Genomic DNA, 19,727 nt, shown 5'->3' with positions numbered 1-19,727 from the left:
CAAATCTAAAAATGAAACAGTTTTTCATTAGAAAGAACATTTGCTTAGCAAAATTAATAGTGAGCTTGTGTGCAAATATCATTATACAGAAAATAAATAAAAAATACCATAAATAATTAAAATAAATATCGGAAATGCATTTCTTTACCATTTTTCTGTATAATAGTTGCAGATGTTGAATAAAACAGATGTGTCAAAATGCTTCAGAAATATAAGGAATTTTTGTTATAAAAATGACAAATGTGTTGTCGATAGCTTTCCAATAATTAAATAATCTTACAGTTGTTTTTATTATTTGTTGCTAAGAATACCAACACATTTTCTAAACACCAAAGAAATACTCAAGAATATTCTAAGAAGAACTGTATAACAATTATTATGAGAATAAAAAGCAAAGTAAAGTGTATAATGAAATAATCTAAATGCCACTTCTAAGAATATAGAATGGTCAATAAAAATATTCATTATTATTAAAAATAATCATTATTATTATAAATATTTTGATTTGCATCGTCTTTCGATGTATAGTTGCAAATTGCAAATGAAATATACAAATTATAAATCTCCCTACCAATTTCCAGTACATAATATGCTCAATCAATAAGATTATTTTTAGTATCCGTATGAATTAATAATTGACTGGATATACCCGATTTGGGTGAGCAAAAAAGTGCACTGTAATCCGCAAAAATAAAGTTGTAATCGTAAATGCGAGTTTAGCAAAGTTGGACTGCAATTTGATGTGTGTTGCAAATAAAAATGAAAATTGAAATTGCTTAAATTATGCATGAAATATTGTAAAGCCCTTTAACTGCACACAGCTCAGGCGAATAAATAGTATGAATGGATAACTGACACCCATGGTTGCTGCTATCGGAGGAGTTTGGAATGCAGCAATGAAACCAATACGAATCCCAATCAAGCAGCATCATTTTCTCATTATGGCAACAATACAGCGCAAAGAGGAAGCGAGATGCAGAAAGAAGGAGAAAAAACCAACAAGGCAATCATGCGACCTGCCTCAGGCAGCTGCCTCAATGCAAGCAGTCAAATTGCCATCGCATCGAACTGCGGAGGAGTGAAGAGAAGATTGCGGGGGCGCAATGGACGATGTGCTGAGCAAGGTCAGTTGTCAGTTGTCAGTTGGCAACGCACTCTTGAGGCACCGACCACGTGCAGCCACTGAACACATCATCGATATTCATGCGTCGCCAGGGAGGCAACAGAATGGAGGAGGTGGCATGTGGCAGGTGGAGCAGACAATTATTGGCTCGCGCGCCAGCAAAGAGATTGTGTGTGTTGCAACACACCGACTCCTCTTGCCTCACCCAAGGGGCATTAATTATTTATGGACTCGGCTCGACAATGTTGACTTATGAATATAAACATGCTGTTTGTTGTTTGTCGTTGCCTCTTCCTGCTTGTTTGTTTGCTTGCTTGTTTGTTGTATTCTTATGCAATTGTTAACGGTTTATTAGCCAGCTAATTACAAGTGCTGCTGCCACACAAAACAAGGACACAGCACGCGATGAGTCAGAGGCATAGTCAGGGGAATGGACAATGTTGCTACCTGCAGCTGTTGTTATGAGATTGCCTTGCATTAAATAGACATTAGGTTGCGCGCGCCTGTCTGTGGCATGCAACGTCGCGACAGTGCCGCCTGATATCAGCAGGCTTATCGCACGCGCTGTTGTTGTGACTGTCTCTACTTGAAACTCATTTCCGTTGCACGTTGCCAGTTGCACGTGTGTGCGCAAAGAGGCGTAAAATCAAAAAGCAAATGCTGAGGTAAGCAACTTATGGAATCTGTTAATATGTTTAAAACAACACCCAACACACATGTATAAATATACATCTCTGAGTGCTGTGTATCATTTTACTGACACCCGCAACTCAGCTGCTTCCCATGGGCTAAACAATTAAAAGCATTCAGCAACAAACAAACGAAACTAATAAACCACATGACCAGTCTGTTCCCCCCGCTCCACCGCTTTTTCGTTTCTTCGCTCTGGCTCAGCTTACAGCTTACCGCTGAGTCTTTGTTTGCTTTATGATGCTGCAGGAAATGACTCAAAGTTGGACACCAAAACTGACCAAAAGAAATAAAAATAAATGTGTTGCGAGGGCGAGGGAGGGAGGCTTTGCAATTTCGCACTTCATTTAGCGTTAAATTAACAACAGCTCGAAACAAGCTAAAAAGAACAAAATGAAACTCAATAATTCCCAAAGAATTCTGGCATAAGGCACGAAATACACATAAAAGTGAAGAGAAGTGGAAAACGAAGACGAGATCTGCTCTGAGGCACGAATATCCATTTAATCAGAGCTAAGCGCATATGCAACCAGAGCGTCTGCGTGCTGAAGCATAAATAAAAATGAGCACGCGGCAGCAACAGAAAATGCAACTTCAACAGCGAACAACGAACAGCGAACAGAAATGCGGTGATGCGCTTCAGTGCCGCAGAACGAGCGAACAACCAGTTCTTTGTGACAGTGGCAATAGCGAGGAAAAAAATTATAAAGCTTTGCGGCAGCCACAGCGACACTCTCTATGTGTGTTTGTTGCATGCAACAAGCTCATAAATGCACAGTCGCAACACCAAACAAACAACCAACTAAATGTGAAGGCCAAAGAGTCAAAGCGCCGCGTCGCGTTGCTTGCTCTATGGCAGCTGTGTGGCAGTTGCAACAACAACAGCAACAACAATCAGCAACATCAACAACAACAACAACAACGTTTGCTCGTCGGGTCAGTTGATGCTAACGATGCGACGGCAGCGCATTAAATGCACAGATTTCTTGGCTATCCACATCGAAATTGAATTGAATAAAGAGTTGCCCATTGTGGCAGCAACCACTTCGCCAGCTGCCCCCTCGTCTCTTCTTGAAATACTGTTGCTGCTGGCCAGGCAGCCTTTCATAATCGCAAATTGATGCGCCAGCAACGTCTTCGTCTCGAACTCTTCGCTCTCGCTCTTTGTGCAGTGGAGCGTGGGAGCGCTTTGAGCAGAGCGTCGCATGTGGCAACCAGCAACTGGTTCGCCAGCAGGCAACTTTTAGTTATTGGCTAATGCCGCTGACGATGCCTCTGCCATGCGTTTGGACAGCTGTGCGCGTTCGCCTGAATTGATAACCGCGAAATGACAAAGCCAATACCATAAAATTCATTACATTCCATTTTCCTATACCCTGTGTACAAGGTAAACTGGGTGTTTGTGGCAATTAACTCCACTCAAGTTGCAAACGCTATTATTAAATCATAATTAAGAGCTTTCAAAGGTCACATCCAATGTAATCACAAATAACATTTGAATATCGTGTGTAGTAAAGTGGCTAAATATTAGTCTAATTAGGTAAAGTTCAGTCTAATAAAAGTAAATAGGGCAATTCTATTTATTCTATACTATTTCCTGAAACAACTTTGCTTTATTAGTTTGTTTCTTGTAATTATTACACCTTTCTGTCTTTGGGTTCCATTAAACATCTAACACTATTTTCTTCTTTTCAGTTATAATCTCACTCTATTGAGTTAATTCATGTCAAGATAATAATTATGACATTTCAAAGAATTTTTGGGAATAAAATAGAATTAACATATTATTCATTAAGTTTTTAAGCTATGCTGTAATTTTGTGTATACAACGGGTGTAAACTTGAAAGTGTTTTATTTTTACGATAATTAAAATATGTGTCAAGGTCTTGATAGGGGGAAATGTTTAACTTTCTAGCTGTTGGTTCTTCAAAAATGAGAAATGAATCTAAGTAATCATAAACTTCGATCAGCAGCGAAACTGAAATGTAAATATCAAAGAAGTCCTCTTATATAATTGTACATTTTTAGGTTACTTTGAACCACAATATAAAATAACTAAAATAAAAAAAAAATGAAAAACATTTATAAACTTGAGATATTGTCTGATCATAATTGAATTTGTCTTTGTTAATCTTCTTCTTCAGCTCCTATAATAAGAATGTCATCTTCGTTATTAATGATTTAAATTCACCAATACTGAACTCCTCTTACAGGGTATCTCACTGTCATAACTACGCACATTAGAATCATTTCTGCTGCCCATTTGATGAGTTTTTCGCTTTCATTTCATTACTCTTCCCCCACAGCTTTCTTCCCCTTCTTCTCTTTCTCTCTCGCACTCTTTGTATTTGTTGATATTTCTCGAATTGATTTCTTGTTAATTTTACATTTGCAGTTCGTTTGCTTTTCATAGGCCACCGACAATGAAAACGTTTTGTTTTCTTTCCCCTGAGTCAAGGTCCAGGTTTCTCACAGGAGAGCTGCCCCCAAAAGTCGCTCTACCTCTCTCTCTCTCACTCTCCTTCATTCGTTATCTGTCTCTTTCAGTCAAGGCAGAACGTGGCGCCAGTCTGTGCTCTTTTGTCGGCTGCTTTTGTTGTTGCTGGCTTTTTGGTTTTTATGAGCTCGACTCATTTTAGTGTTGGCCTTTCCCTTTGGTGCCATTGTTTTAGTTAAGTTGACCATTTGTATACAATTGTGCTACGCTTTGTGTCCTGCCGCACAGACGCGCCACATCGCTACATCGCTACATCGCAACACACAGCACGCTTATCTTCAAAAAATATGCCCAGGACGCGCACTCTGATTTCGCCTCCTCCCGCTCCTTGGAGCAGCTTGTGCATTTGTGGGCTCATTTATTTTCATTTGCTTTGTCATAACAATTTTATTTTTTTTCGACATTCTTTTTTTTTGGTTTGTTTGTTTTGGGAACGCATCCGCAATATTTGTGCCATTATATTCGAATTTTGTTTTTGTTTTTGTTTTTCTCGTGTTCTTGTTGGCTACTTAATGCAATTGCCGCAACAAATTTGATTTGGCCATAAAATGGCAAATTCGCCAAATAAAAGGAGACAAAAATGAAATCAAATTAACATAATTGCCAGAGATTTGTGATGTCAGCCAAGAAGGAGCAGCAGCAAAGGCGCAATTCGCAATCTTTGCATGAACTGACCGAAAAATACAAAAAGTACATTCCATAAGAATGACAAATCTTCCGCACAGTGGTTGCAAATATATATATATATATATATATATATATATATATATATAGAAGCATGAAGCATAATTTCAAAGTGGCCTGATCAATTTTTTGTAAAACAAATCTCGTTAATTTGCAAAATGGATTTTTATATAATTTTAATAAAGTGTAGTATTAATTATTATGATGTTAACAAAATTTTTAATTTTTTACCAAATTCAGAAAAAACTAGTTTTATGTATTATTGTTATTAAGCAAAACTGGTAAAATTATATATTTCAATTTAATAAAAACCGTTAATTATGATTTAAGACACAATTATTTGCAAATATCATATTTTTGTGTATATATTTTTCTTTAAAACAATAAATTTTGCGCATACACATCCTTTTTGTTTTGGTCATTAGCGTTTTCAACAGAAACTCAAAATATTTATTCACTGGCAATTTGTTTGGTCCAGTGTCCAATGTCCAATGTCTGATGTTGAATGTATTGTTAAGCGGCTTTTATCGACCACAAGCAAAAACATCAACAACAACAACAACAACAACAGCAAGAAGAAGAAGAAGAAGAATGACAACACCTTCGTGTTGTAGCATTTGCGTGGCATTCATCGACTGTCGCAGCTCGTTAGCACCTCGAAGTGGAAAGAGAGAAAACACTCTGTGTATAGGTCGATGGTTCATAGAGATTGTCGCTGCTGTTGTAGCTGCTGCTGTTGTTGTTGTTGTTGTTGTGGATGCCACTGGCGAGGCAATTGTTAAGTTTCGCATTTTGTATAACCCGGGAATCGAAAGGTAATCGTAATCGGCTTAGGGGCAAACGAAGCTTCAGGGGGGCAACCAGAGGGCATGCAGCAGTAATAATAATAACATTAAATAACGGACAACAAGTAATGACAATTGAAGATTTACGACTCGCAAAAGCAAATATCCAGCAAATAAACTCCAGCTGACTCAACATATAAGCGCAGCAGATACCCTATAAAATAGATTAAGCTGAGCTTGTGAGAGATGATCAATTGAAAGTGTGTGACTAATGAATTGATCATTTTACTATTTGTATGTATTCTATTTTTGTTAGTTTGAAAAGGAACGAATTAACGAATTAGTTTCAATTCGTTAATTATTATCACTTTTTTATTATTATAATATTATGTAGAATTACTTTTCTGATGCCTTATGGTATTTTTATTTACTATATGTTTATATTTGGTATATTTTCATTTTATATTTCATGGGGGACGAAGCCTAAGCTTTTTATTATTTTATTTTATGAAAATATTTTTCTGATGACATATCGTATTTTAATTTACTTCATGTTTATATTTTGTATATACTCAATTTATTATATTGGGTCGATCGTTAAAGATTTATATTATTATTTTTCTTTTTTTTATAAAAGTACTTTTCTGATATTGTATATGATACGTCAATTTACTATAATATATATATGTTGTGTTTATTTTTATATTAAAACTTTGTGTTGAACAACTAAGTGTGCACTCGATACTTAGTATCATTTTCTTTACTATAATAATTATACTATATTAATAAATCAAGTTTTCTATCATAAATGTCATACATTTTACTCAATTTTCTAAATAATTATAAATTACTTCTTCGAAGAACGAAGAAGTACCATTTTGTGTGTTTCTAATATTTACAGGGTATATAATTTTTGCAGAGGAAGCTGCCAACAAGCAGCAAGAGATGAAGAAGCAAGCAAGCGCGCAGTGTAACCAACAAGCTGCACGAAGTTGTGTGCCAGTCTCATTACAACGCTGCACGTTGCACGAGCAATGCATTTTCAACTACAACAGCAACAACCAAAACAACAACAACAAATATTACTAATTAGATTGCAGGCAGCGTTGCTGATCGCTCAACTCAACTCAACTCAACTCAACTCAACTCAACTCGACTTGCAACGAGCCACAATCGTGCTCGCTTCTTTTTGCTGTCGTTGTTGTTGTTGTTGTTGTTGCTCCCACACATGCAACGTGCTGCAGCAAAGATGAGTTGCTTTCAACTAAGCTTCAAAATGCAAAAACGTTGTTGTTGTTGGTGGAAGGCAAATGCAGAAATCGCTGGCGAAAACTGTGTCAATGTCTGTGAACTGGAACTGGAGCGTTGCAACGCGTCGCCTTCCCCCCACTCTTCTTCCCTCTTTTCAAAGTTGTTGCTGGCGTTGCGATTATTGTTTTTGCTGCGCTTCTTTGCAGCAGCAGCATCAGCAACAGCAGCAGCATCAGCAGCATGCCAATTTACAGCTCATGCTGAAGATGCTGCAAAATGCAGAGAAGGGCCATGAAAATCGTGCCATGCAGAGTCAGAGTTGGAGTCGCGTCGGGGCCAATTCCAATCGCCAGCTGAAAGCTCTTTTGTTACTCTTAATGCCACTGATTTGCAGGTGGGCGTAAGCTACTAAATTGCTCAAGTGAATGTCTGAATGTGTGTGTGTGCACACCTGTAATATACCAAATACCAAATAGCATATACACACAGGTGCAGAATGCAGCCAAGTGCATCAACATTTCTTGCTAACTGCAGCTGTGGCCAGCCTCTGAAATAAAGCTTCTGACTTGAGCCAAAACAGTGCAGAAATTCATTGACGCCTTACTGCATTCCCTTCTCTAAGTACTACTTAAAGTTTCTTGTAGAAATGTTCATTTAGAAAAACAATGCAAGGAACATAAATTTATGTGTGAATAAATTAATTTTGTCTGTGTGTTTATTTGATGGATTCAACTGTTCATAACTTAAATAAATTTCAATTTGAATATGTGAAATGCTTGTTTACATAATTTGAACAAATATGCCCAAAATATATTAGAATATTTTGTACAATTATTTCTTACAATTGCATTTCGCATGTTTATCGTTTTTTTTTTTTTTCGTTTTAGTTTATAAGTGAAACCACTTCTTGATTATCAAGGTTTCTTTTGTAAATGGGTTTTATGCATCTCTAATCGACTAACTTTCAACTTTAAATATTATATTTCAGAAATATATTTTTTAACTGTTTTTATTTGAATTGTTATTCATATTTAAAAATATGTTTTAACTAAAAATAAATAAATAATGACCGTGTTTACATCTATTAAGTTGCTCTTATTGACTACGTTACATTTCAAAAAAAAAATCCATAAAAGTTTTAGTTGGAACAGCAAATCAATTTTCCAAAATTTTAACAATTTTCATATTATTTTTGTCATGCAGAAATAATCAATTTAAAACCAAAAAGTATTTGAAAGCCTAATAATTTAATTGAATTTTAATGATAGAATAAAGCATTCAAGCAATTTGTTATGCATTGAATTTCATTATTATTTATTTAAACAGCGTTAACCTTGAAAACTCACAGCATAAGCTGTAATACTTTTAGGAATTTAGTATCTCGAATTTCAAGCGAATCGGAAGTGGAACAAGAGAGGAGGGGACAAAGAGTCGTCAAAAACATTTGATGTGCGATTGCAACAAAGAGAGAGAAAGTGTTTGTCATTGCAACTGATCATTTGGTTAATGGCTGAAGACGACACCGAAGCCGTTTGTTGCCTTCAATCAGCGAGGAGACAAGGTAGACACAGAGACAGCGAAGAAAGAGACGAGCTTGGTGGCACAACCTTCGGCGGCTTGTGGGCAAACGCATTAAAACCCAATCAGACTGAAGGCAAAGAGAAGAGATGGGAGAGGGGAATGTGGCATGGGGCGTGGCATGATATCGGAGCCATCAGCTAATGAGACTTTGACTGCGCTTGCCCAACTCCTCGTTGCCTCCACTGATGGCTCTTTAGTTTTCGATTTGGCTGCCACACGAAATAACAAAAGATACAAAGCAACAAACGAGGAGAGAAAAGTAGTATGTTTTTCCCTCTTCGCTGTCCGCTCTACGAAGACATCGAGAAACTGTCAACGCATGTCAAATGAAAGATACATTTGACAGCCGTCGTCCAGACGAACGCTCAATTAAAGCCTCCAAAATGGGGCTTAGAGAGCCTCGGCCAAAGTGACTGGGGCAACACGCATCAGTTTTTGGCCCAAAAAGAAATCAATTAGTGCAAATTAGTGAGGCGGCCAGTTGAGAAGCAAAAGTTGACTGCAGGGCAAGCAGGTTGCCCAAATACCCTGTAATCACAGTGACAGCTTTAAATGGGCACCAAACGAGATTATAAACGATTATAAACTATAATTTGATACAACTGATTAATTTGTAATTTACTTCGTTAAAGCACTTAAAGCATTTCCCATTTAGTTTTTAACAAATAAGTGTAGTATCTAATAGTCGATCAATGCCTTTAAGCCGCTTCTGGAGCGTGTGCCTTGGCTTTTTATTGTTGCCATTATAAGTAAATTATTTGGCTTGTGGCTTTTGATATGGGTATTCAATTTGTTTCTAATGAATTTTTGAGTAGAAATTCATTAGACTTTTGACTTGAATTTGATTGCCACCTCACAAAAGGCAAAAGCCGAAAACAGAAAACAGAAAACCGAAATGCGAACAGCGGCAACCAACTGAATCGCTTTGTCTGGGCCACAATCTGCCCAGCAGCAGCAAAAGAAGCAATATAATAAAATTATGACTTAATCTTAAGTGGATTTGAACACTCTTTTTGGGGAGGGAGCTAAGAGGAGAGAGGCGGGTTCATTGGCCGCCCCGTCGTGTGATTAACGCAACTCGAATTCCATTAGTGCATTTCAAGTGCGACGCTCGCTAATGTCTCCTAATTGCACCAGCTACTGTGCACACACATACACACACACACACTCTCGCACACTAGTGCATTTTTGTGGCTAATGTTGGCACTCGTAAAATTATGCGCTTATCTGCATGCAACCGATTGGCTGCAACATTGCGTAGCATGCCGCATGAATCACACTCGAAAAGCATTCAACCATTCGGTGGCCTATGGAAAATGAAAAATCCTAAATTGATTACTCAAATTGAAGCAGACACTCGGGCGTTTATGTATTTCGACTTTAAGTTAAAAGCCCAGTAAAATTAGTTGCCATTAGCAGATATTATTGATACCCTAAAAATGGATTATGGGAGCTAAGCTAATCGAGGAGCAAAGGATAATAAAAAACAATGTGAACAGCAATAATAAACCTGTATAAATAATGTATGTTCTATTAGCCGTCGAACTAAATATAAATTGAATATTTATACTAAGGTTTTCCCCACACGTTATTAATTCATTTTCTATGAAATTCTAATAATAGTCTCTTTTGCCTTAAGTCTAGTCTGGCAGCAGGTTCTCTTGTAGTATTTAATAGCTTGAAAGTAATCATGATATACGACAACATTTGGACAATAATTTGTATGAATGGTAACCGATATCTTTAGCTGTTTATAGGGCAATTGATCGATATAAATAATAAACAATGTTTGAACAATAATTATTGTCAGACGCGCAACGCCAGAAGTACTAGAATTACCCTCCATTAATTGTGTGGGTGTCTTACATTTCCGAGGAAAATCGTATGTGAAGATTATGACAAAGTTTCTGTAGGAATACTAAGAAACCAATTAAATGAAAGAACATAGGATTTAATGATTTCTTAAATGGTTTATAAATTTATATTCAATCTCAAATATATTTATACACAAACTAAACCAACAATTGTGGCACTATAGCAAAATAGATATGCTGCTTCAGAAGTATGATTATTCACATAATTTTAAATTGATTTGAGATTTCGTTAGAGAGTAAGAAAGCTGCCGCAAAACATGCGAAGCTTCTTTAGAGGTTTGCCAGAAAATTGATCTTTACAAATAGAATCTAAACATTCAACTAAACATATTTATTAACCATTTTAATAATGATAATGAATTATGTATGGCTGACAAATAAAATTTAAAGGGTTTAAAAGGACTTTAAACATAACATTTGGTTCCTTTTTAATATTATATAAATTTAGAAACATATAAATTACACTTAATTTAGAAAAAGGATTTAAAATAAATTCATAATAAATAGTATTTAATCTAAACAACATTTTCTAACAATTCAATTTACATATTTGTAGAGCAATTGTAAGTCGCATTTTTCATCGTTCAGTTGCAAAACTTTTATTCCAGCTTTTTACATTGTTTCCGAATGGAAAATAAAATGCCAGTTGACTGTCTGTTGATTGACGGTGGATGGCTGGTTCCGTCTGCTCACTTTTTTTTAGTGGCAAATTTCTAGTTAAGACTTTTTCAATTATTCGATTTCAGCATCAGCGCGTCATGAACTCATTAGGCGAAGTGGATGCAGCAGACCGAAAATTCAAATAGACGTAACTCTCGCATTGCACGATTTCCATGATGAGATATAGATGCGAATAGAAATCATATTGTGACTTTGTTTTCATTTCTTATTGTTTTGCGCAGAGTTATGCAAATGAAAGCCTCTTATATAGTTATTGATTGGTTGATTGGCATTTGACTTTGTGGCACAAAACACCTTAATGACATCTAATTGCAGAATTTACCACGAAAATGAAAATGGTTAGAATTAAAACAAAAAAAAAAAAAACAGAGAATGCAAAGTGGCGCAGTTAAAAGCAAAGTCTTCTTGCAACTTTGGGAGGCAATTTGTGATTGGGGGCGAAATTCGCAGAAAAGTGTTTTCAATGCATTCGATGGAAAGTAAACTAAGCCAATTGATTGAATTGATTTCGCGGAAAAAGTCCGCTGACACAGCAGATACTTGCAACTTGCCACATGGACTGTGTCGGTGGCGGGGCCTAGTTATAGGGACAGGTAATTACTAGCGAACGTTACTGCTTTGCTGGTTGCAAGTGTTTCAAGGACTGCTGCCCCATGCAGCGGCATGAATAATTCCAGTTAATTGAGTGCACTCCAATCTCTCTCACTCTCTCCCTCTCTCTCTCTCTCTCTGTCGCTTTGCCTCTTTGTCATTACACATATGCGTTATGTGGGAGTGTCCCCTGTGCATTTCCGGCTTCCGGCTTTGACAACCTACAACAATCGGCCCTCGCATGGGGTTGATAAGCAGCGAGAGCAACAGCAACAGCAACTGCAACTGCAACGGCATCACGGTGCGCTATGCCTCACTTGGCTAATTCTAGTTTAATATTCAAATTATTTTACATTTTCACAAGCCGGAAAATGCCAACAGTTGAGGGTGGCTCAGCTGCACTCTGCTGCCACTTGCCACTTGCCACATGCCTCTTGCCCCCTCTCGAAACTCTTCTCGGTGTACCTGTGTGCCTCTATTATTCTTGTAGCATGCAATTGGGCTGCGCTGTTGATGCAACTAACTTGAGTTTTGTTGGTTTACATAGTGGGGAGGAAATGAGGATGCAGCTGTAGTAGGAGGGATTAGGGGAGTAGGGTAAATACACCACATACACCATCGCAGTATTCTGTTTTCTAAACTTGCGCTCACAAATAACAGGCCCAAAATGAAACGAAACGAAACGAAACGCAATCCAACGACGTCGACGTCGACGGCGACGTCAACGTTCTGCTTCGCTTGCTTCGACGGTGGTAAATAACAACTACGCTAGCGATTTGTTAAGCTTACTCGACCAGCAGTCACCCTATGTGAACTATGGATGTGCCAAGAGATGTAGGTGTAAATAAAGAAATAGTTCCAAGTAGTAAGAGCAAAGGAATTTATATAGAATTTACATTTACTGTATTTGAAATACTTTCAATTATTTATGAAGTTGTCTAACATTTTCTAGAATGGTCGTTTACAAAACTTATGATAAAGTTTGTCTAGAAAATTAATAAATAGAAAGTAATTATACAAGACCTAATTAAAATTATAAAGGTTGATAATGAATTTCTATTAACATTCTGAGCACACTTTTTTTCTTTTATTTTAATTGAACATACATTTGTAAATGTGACAATTATACTTGACATCTTCAAAATATAGCTAAAATATATTAAACTGCCTCACTTAAATACAGACTTTATTAATCAGATATGTAATTTTTAGTGAAAGTCCATAAAAAGTGAAAAACATTTTTGTCCATACTTTAAATACGCTTTTCTCAGAATATATCTAAAGCTATTTAAAATTGTAACTAAACTAAAAGAAACGTACTAGATTGTAAAAATTCATGAATCATGATGATGATGAAATGTTTTCAAGATTAAAAGCAGAAAATAAATTGATAAAACGAAAAAAAAATCTAGAACATTTTTTTACCATTCTTCAAATTCTGGAAGGAAATTCTTATTTCATGCCTGCAAAAAGTCAAAATTTAAGCTCAGCTCAAACACGCAAAACAAGCAATAATGAAAAAACAAATTGTAGTCAATGTTCCCAAGTTATCTTTTTGATCAGTCTCTTTATCAAAGCTGTAAGCTACCATGGCGCATATTAAATTTAAATTCCAATACAAAATAGCTATTAAACATTTATTTAAACGCAGCCACAATGTAGGCAATAAATGCTGAAAGCTTTCACCCAATTACAGGGTATAAAAAGCAGAGTACCAACAACAACTTTAGCAAATATATTCACATATTTACATCAACAGCGATAGCAATAGCAACAACAAAAACAACAACTACACCAACAATAGGCCATGTGTTGTGTAAATTCATAAACGGCCGAGTTTAACGAACTGCGTTTTGGCTTTTGTTTTCCTTTTCCCTTTTTTTTTTTTTTGTGTGTTGTGTGTTTCTTTAATTTTTGTTCGTTGCTGTTTTGTTGGAATTGCGAGCAACAACCAATTTGGCGATCTCCGTTTCGTTTTTTGCCATGGTTCTCTGCACAATTTTTGCATTTGGTAAGCCAAGACACCAACACACAAACACAAACACATAAACACAAATACACAGGCACAGAAACACAATCACTCACACTCTACACACACACACACACACACAGAGAAAGAACAATGCGAGTACAAACAATAAATTGAAATGAAATGAATGAAATACATTCAACAGCAAATAAACCAGCAAACAAACAAACAACAAAAACAACAACAAAATACGACAACCAATTTGTGTTGCATTCAAGAAATTTTAATTCAATTATGAATATCATATTATGTATACTACACTGCCTCCTTGTGGACTTTATTGTAAGGCATCTGGATATCACGATTATCACACTTTCATTTCCATGAGTATTTTAAATAATTTAAACAATACTGTACACCAATTCAGAAATAAATAAAGACTCTTTTAACAACGTAACATTTGAGATTTGCATATTGATGTCTCTTGTCGAGAAAGGTGACAAATTTTACATGCCAAACATTTTTATGAACACAGTTCTCATCAAAAGAATTGCATAAATTTATGATTTGCCTAAAATCATATTAATTATTTGTACAATAGTTATAATAAAAAAAAAACTGATGCTCTAAGTTTTTGATAAATGTAAATTGGTTTAATTCAATTTAATATTTCAAAATCTATTGCAGACATCGAATTTCATATTATTTACACATATTACAAAAGAAATCTCTAAGCGGATTACAACTGTAATAGATTCTAAATATGAGTAAATAGTTTTTTTTGTTTATTTCTCTATTTAAATATATTCTAAAATATTGTACCAGCAAAGTCTGCATAAATATTTAGAATATGTTGAGCAAGTAATTCATATTTTCTATGTTTCATATTCCTTTACAATTAAATTAGAAAATATAATTCTATTATTTGCCAGTTTTCTACCTATAATTATTCATTATTAAATTATTCTGAAAATACATCAATAATGCATGCTTGTTGAATATATTAAATATTATTCTGATTCTGCTGCTCAATTATATTAATCCATTCAAATTGTTTGCTTTACCAAATCACATTTAGTTTTCAGTGCCAATCAATACACTCTCAAGTTTATCCCTTAAGTTAATATAGTTAGCAAAGGTTGTCGAAATTTGAATCTGGCGTTCTGCATTATGTAGCATCAGGAAGTAAAGAATAACTTCATGAGGTAGCTCAGCGTAACTTTATCAACTGTATAATGATATCGTATCCACATGCAAAGCAGCTTTTGACTACCTTCACTCTCCCGTTGGAGCCTGGCTGAGATCCTTTTCCGCCCACATATGCATGAGATAAAACCGATTTTCTAACAGCATTGCAACATTTTTCTTATTTACGAGCCACGTAGCCATAAAACGCATACATAAATTTTCTTGGAGCCAAAACCAAAATAGCAAAAGCGAGAGATATATTTTTTTTTTCGGGGATGTGGATGTGGATGAATGCAAGTCGTCGACGTCGTTGCTGGTTTTGAAGCAACCGAAAAGGAATAAAGAAATTGATATAAATGTTTGTGCAAACAGACAGTCAAAGCGATGAGGAGAAAGGGAAAGAGGGAGATGGGGAAGAGGGAGAAACCCTTTTCCCTAGTTCGCAAATAGATAGAATTATGGGAAATGTGCGCAAATTTGTAGAAATGGCCCGAGAAAAGTGTCGTCAGATGGATGACTCTTTTACGATTTGGCATTTGGAGACAGAGCGGGAGAGTTCAAGTCAAATGCGATACGAAATATATGCGAAAGTATCAAGAAAGCTTTATGACAGATTTCTGGATGAGCTTTAAAATCCTTTTCTTTTTTGTTGTTGTTACGCGTATTGCGTTTGGCGCCAGTTCATTTTATCTGGCAAAAAGTTTTTGCTCTTGCAGAACACTTCATTTCATCTGCTCCATAAAATGTGCGTCAATATTTTTGTGTAGGCGGAAGGGAGTTCGAGGTGGTGGGGATGAAAGAAATACAAAACAATTTCCGATTATTACACTGGGCTTGGAATTGAAGGGGCACTTTTCACTCACGGCAATAACCATTAATAAAAATGGCAGGCATTTAAAATTAAATGACTCCATCGCACGCGTCGCCTCTCCCTACCTCCCTCCTCCTCCCCCCTTTCCACTTCACAAAAATAAGAGAAGAAGTCGAAGTCGAGGGGTGGCAACTTTGAAAACACAAAACTTTTAGGCAATTTCATTTCAACTGGAGCGCGGAATTTAAGCACCATTTGCATATCAAAACAAAATGAAATCCTGCGTCCTGTGCCGACACCGACATCCACATCGCCATCGCCATCGACATCGACATCAGTGCCACAGCTGGCATCTTGAATGGGAATAAAATTTGGCATCCAGTTCCTTGCTCCTTGTCTGCTCCTTTTCGAGAGTGTCGACGGCGACGCAAAACAATTAGCGGAAAATGTTCTCAAACAATTTGCACGCCTCGAATTGAGTTAATTGCAGATATTTGGGTTAGACTTTTGGCCCCTTCCCCCCTCTCTCTCTCTCTCTTTCGTCTGTCGTCCCACGTCAAAATATCATTAACATGAATTTATAAACAATAAAACGTCAGCTTAATTAAATTTTATTGTGTGACTTTCGGACACGTCGATGCTATTCTATTTATGCGTCAATTAATTGGAGGCGCCTCCAGTGAAAAACTTCGCTTCAAAGGACACTTTTCCTTAAATAACTGTCCATAAATAAATACGTATGTGTGAGTGTGTGTGTGTGTGTGTGGGCGCATCGAAGCGTTTAATCCTTTGTCACATTTCATACTCGCTGTTGGCCATGGCACTCAGCGGGCTCAAAGGCTGTAAGCCCGGCCATATCCTCGGCTCGTAAATAAAGAAAAAGATTGTGCATTTTATTGATGAGCCAAAAAGTAAACGACGCCCAGGGCCAAAATTGGCTTCGAGTTCACTCTTGCCACTCTTGTTGTTGTTGTTGTTGCTGTTTGTTATGGTTGCTGTTGCTGTTGCTGTTACTGTTGTGATTGCAACTTTCTTTTCGAGGACACTCGAAAGCCGAAAGTTAAGACTTAGCACGAAGTCAAAGTGAAACTGTGTCAAACTATTTTCCACGACAACACTTGTTTAATAGATACGTTGTTGTTGTAGTTGTTGCACTTGCCACTTGCCACACAGTTTAGTTAGTTAGCTACTTGGTTACATACATAGTTACATTTCACGTGCATTTGCTCAATTTTTCATTTCTTATTTATTTTTGTTGCTATACCTTTTCTTTTTACAATATTTTCTATTCCTTTTTATTGTGTTGGTTGTATTTATTTGTTGTTGTTCGCTTCGTTTTGGGGGGTAACGGAGAATATCGCGAGTTACTTTGGGGACGACCCGCGTTACGCGTTGGGGTAGGTTGGCTCTATGTGATAGAGAGTAGTAGGTAAGTAAGTATGTTTCACTTTTTGGTACCTAGTTATGTGAACTCGGAAACTCGCGTAGGCCGCAGCTGCCAACTGTCCCGCACGAAATCCCAAAGTGAACTGAGCTCTGAACCTCAGGCAACGTCAGTCAGCGTCGGACATGCAAGCTGAGTGGAACGTGAACTCAAGCCCGAGTCACACAACTCGAACGCGGCGAGAGAGCGCGCTCTCTCTCTCTCTCTCTCTGTTGCGAGAGCGTGCGTGAAACAAGTGGAATTGAACCGCAAGTATGTGTGAGGGAATGAGCGACCTAACACAATGCGCTCAAACACGTTTGTGTTGGCTGGATACCGAACATGTTGTGTTTACGTTTTTTATGCCGCTATGCAGGCGGAAGGCTCTCAACGCGGCTTGAGCGTGTTGTCAAGCAAAAGTTGCAGCAACATGTGTGGGCAACATTTTAACAGCGGCACAAATGTAGAGTACTTTGTATAAATCGAATGTTATGAGTGAAAATGGTACCAGAATTGAAGGAAAAGTATTTTGTTTAACTAGTAATTAATGTATTCTTAGTAAATGATTGTTTTTTATGTTGATAACTCAAGCAGTTGATTATGAAAGATACAAATTAAGTGAAGCTATTCTTTACGATATCTAGTTTCATCATTTTATACTTTCGATTCTTACCGATATTTCACTCAAGCGAGACAAGCAAACGACTTGCGGGAAATCATCTAATGCCTCACACACATCGACATTATAAAGAGTTTGTCGCTTGAATGGTTTGTGGCAATGTAACGACTTAAAGTACTGTCGTTGTTGTTGTTGCTGCCTGCGTGAGGCATGCCCCGATTGTGTCGCACAAATTATGGGCCTAAGGTAACGCATAAAACGCATCGCTGACTTTTGCTCTGCTTTGCGACTCGTTTCGCGTTCGTCTCGAATTATTTTATACGCTCAAGTGATTGTTCCCCTCTCAGTGTTGCCAGCCCCTCTCGACAAGGCCACGCCCACTCGCCCCAAATTGTGTGTGTGTGACAGTCAACGTTTAATTAAGAGTCTTGCTACAGTTATTTTTTTTTTTTGCCATACCACACGCACCTCAAGTGGCCAAAAACAAAACAAAACCAACGTTACAGAGTGGCATGCAACATGGTAGCAACGCGGTGCTTTAACGTGCCTATCAAGTGGCAACTTGCCGCGTTGATACCGCAAAATTCGCATTAAAATCAAATGCCATTTCAGATATGCGACTGTAAAGCGGGAGGCAGAAGAGGAAGAATTGAAAGAGGGGCAGGGAAACTTGCAACGAGGACGAGTCGCGAAGGAGCGCCTGCAGTGTTGTACTGACAGCGCACAGCTAATGACTAATGGACTCTTAATGATCTAACAAGGTACACAGAGCGAACGAGAGAGAGAGAGCGAGTGAGAGAGGGAGCAAGAGAGAGTGGGGCATGCAACACAACACCTTGCAAACGACATGCAATGAAGCGAAGGATGCGAAGGACTCGCTGCAGTTGTTGTTGCTGCTGTTGCCATTGTTGTTGCTGTTTGGCGACAAAGTTCAAAACTTAATAATGCCACATTAGTTTTCGGGGCAGGATGACGACGCGACGTTGCTGCCACGATGATGTTGCAACTAGCAGCGAGCAGCTAACAGCAAGCAGCGGAGTGCTTTACTTTATTTTTTGGCAAGCAACGAAACGATGCCGTTTACAGCGTGCAACGTGCAAGGTGCCACGTGCAACCGTGTTGCCACCTTGCCACCTTGCAGCACGTCGCGCGCGATTCGCGACTCGCGAGCATGCAAAATGCGACGGTCGTCCTTTTAAAGGACACGCTGCAAGTGCAACTGCGAGTGCAACAACTTTGTCAGCAACATTGACAAAAATTAAATTAGTAAATTTTGTTGCAAACTTACTTTTAGGGGCAACTTTGCTGCAGCTGACCAGCTGAGGTCACAGGTCACTGCGCTTGTTGCCGTTGCTATTGCTGTGGCTGCCACACACACTTTTGCGCTATTCATGCGCTTCATTTATCACATAGCTGTCGCTTCTGTTTCTTGTGCTCTGTGCAAAATTAGGCTTTGGTTTTGTCGGTGAGACGCGATTGCCGTTTTACACGCTGCCGCACAAAGCAAATGCTTGCAACATACATATGTCAAGTAATCAGCAGGCAACTTTGCCACACAGACCTCGACTCGATTCGAATCGACCAACAGATCTCTGTCTGCCTTGAAGGAACTTTACTGACGCCAACCTTCGCGGCACATGCCAAGCATAAAATTGAATATATATCTGTGTTCCCCTCCCCTCTCCCTCCCTCTATTCTATACTTTGTCTACATCTATAAAATGAACCCACAGACGGCAATCGCAAAAAGGTAACTTTGCTAGACGAGCCGACGAACTGTGCGTTAAGTAAACCTTGCAAACAAATCCCAAGCCCAAGCTAACATCAACGGCAACAGCAACAGAAACAGAAACGGCAACGGCAACGTTGACTGCGACGGCGACGCCCTTAACGCCTGGTTGCGCTCACTTCAGGAGCGGACTCACTCTGTGAATGGAAATTCTACGCTTCTAGTAGAACAT

General features: G+C 37.8%; 1 protein-coding gene across 4 annotated transcripts in view; it reads right to left on the bottom strand.

The window, feature by feature from the left end:
* LOC132786270 (hemicentin-2) overlaps positions 1-17,256 on the bottom strand; it is a 136,878-nt gene extending 119,622 nt beyond the window's left edge. For 2 of the 4 annotated variants that reach the window (XM_060792761.1, XM_060792762.1), the window contains exon 1: positions 16,990-17,256. The gene's annotated coding sequence lies outside the window, so the exon portion shown is untranslated. The remainder of the gene's footprint in view (positions 1-16,989) is intronic. The other 2 variants (XM_060792764.1, XM_060792763.1) reach the window with 1 other exon arrangement.
* Positions 17,257-19,727: the final 2,471 nt, after the last annotated feature.

Source organism: Drosophila nasuta, chromosome 2R, assembly GCF_023558535.2.
Source record: "Drosophila nasuta strain 15112-1781.00 chromosome 2R, ASM2355853v1, whole genome shotgun sequence".
In the NCBI taxonomy this organism is placed as follows: domain Eukaryota; kingdom Metazoa; phylum Arthropoda; class Insecta; order Diptera; family Drosophilidae; genus Drosophila; species Drosophila nasuta.
The sequence above is the reverse complement of the archived record's forward strand: the minus strand, read 5'-3'. Positions and strand labels throughout refer to the sequence as shown.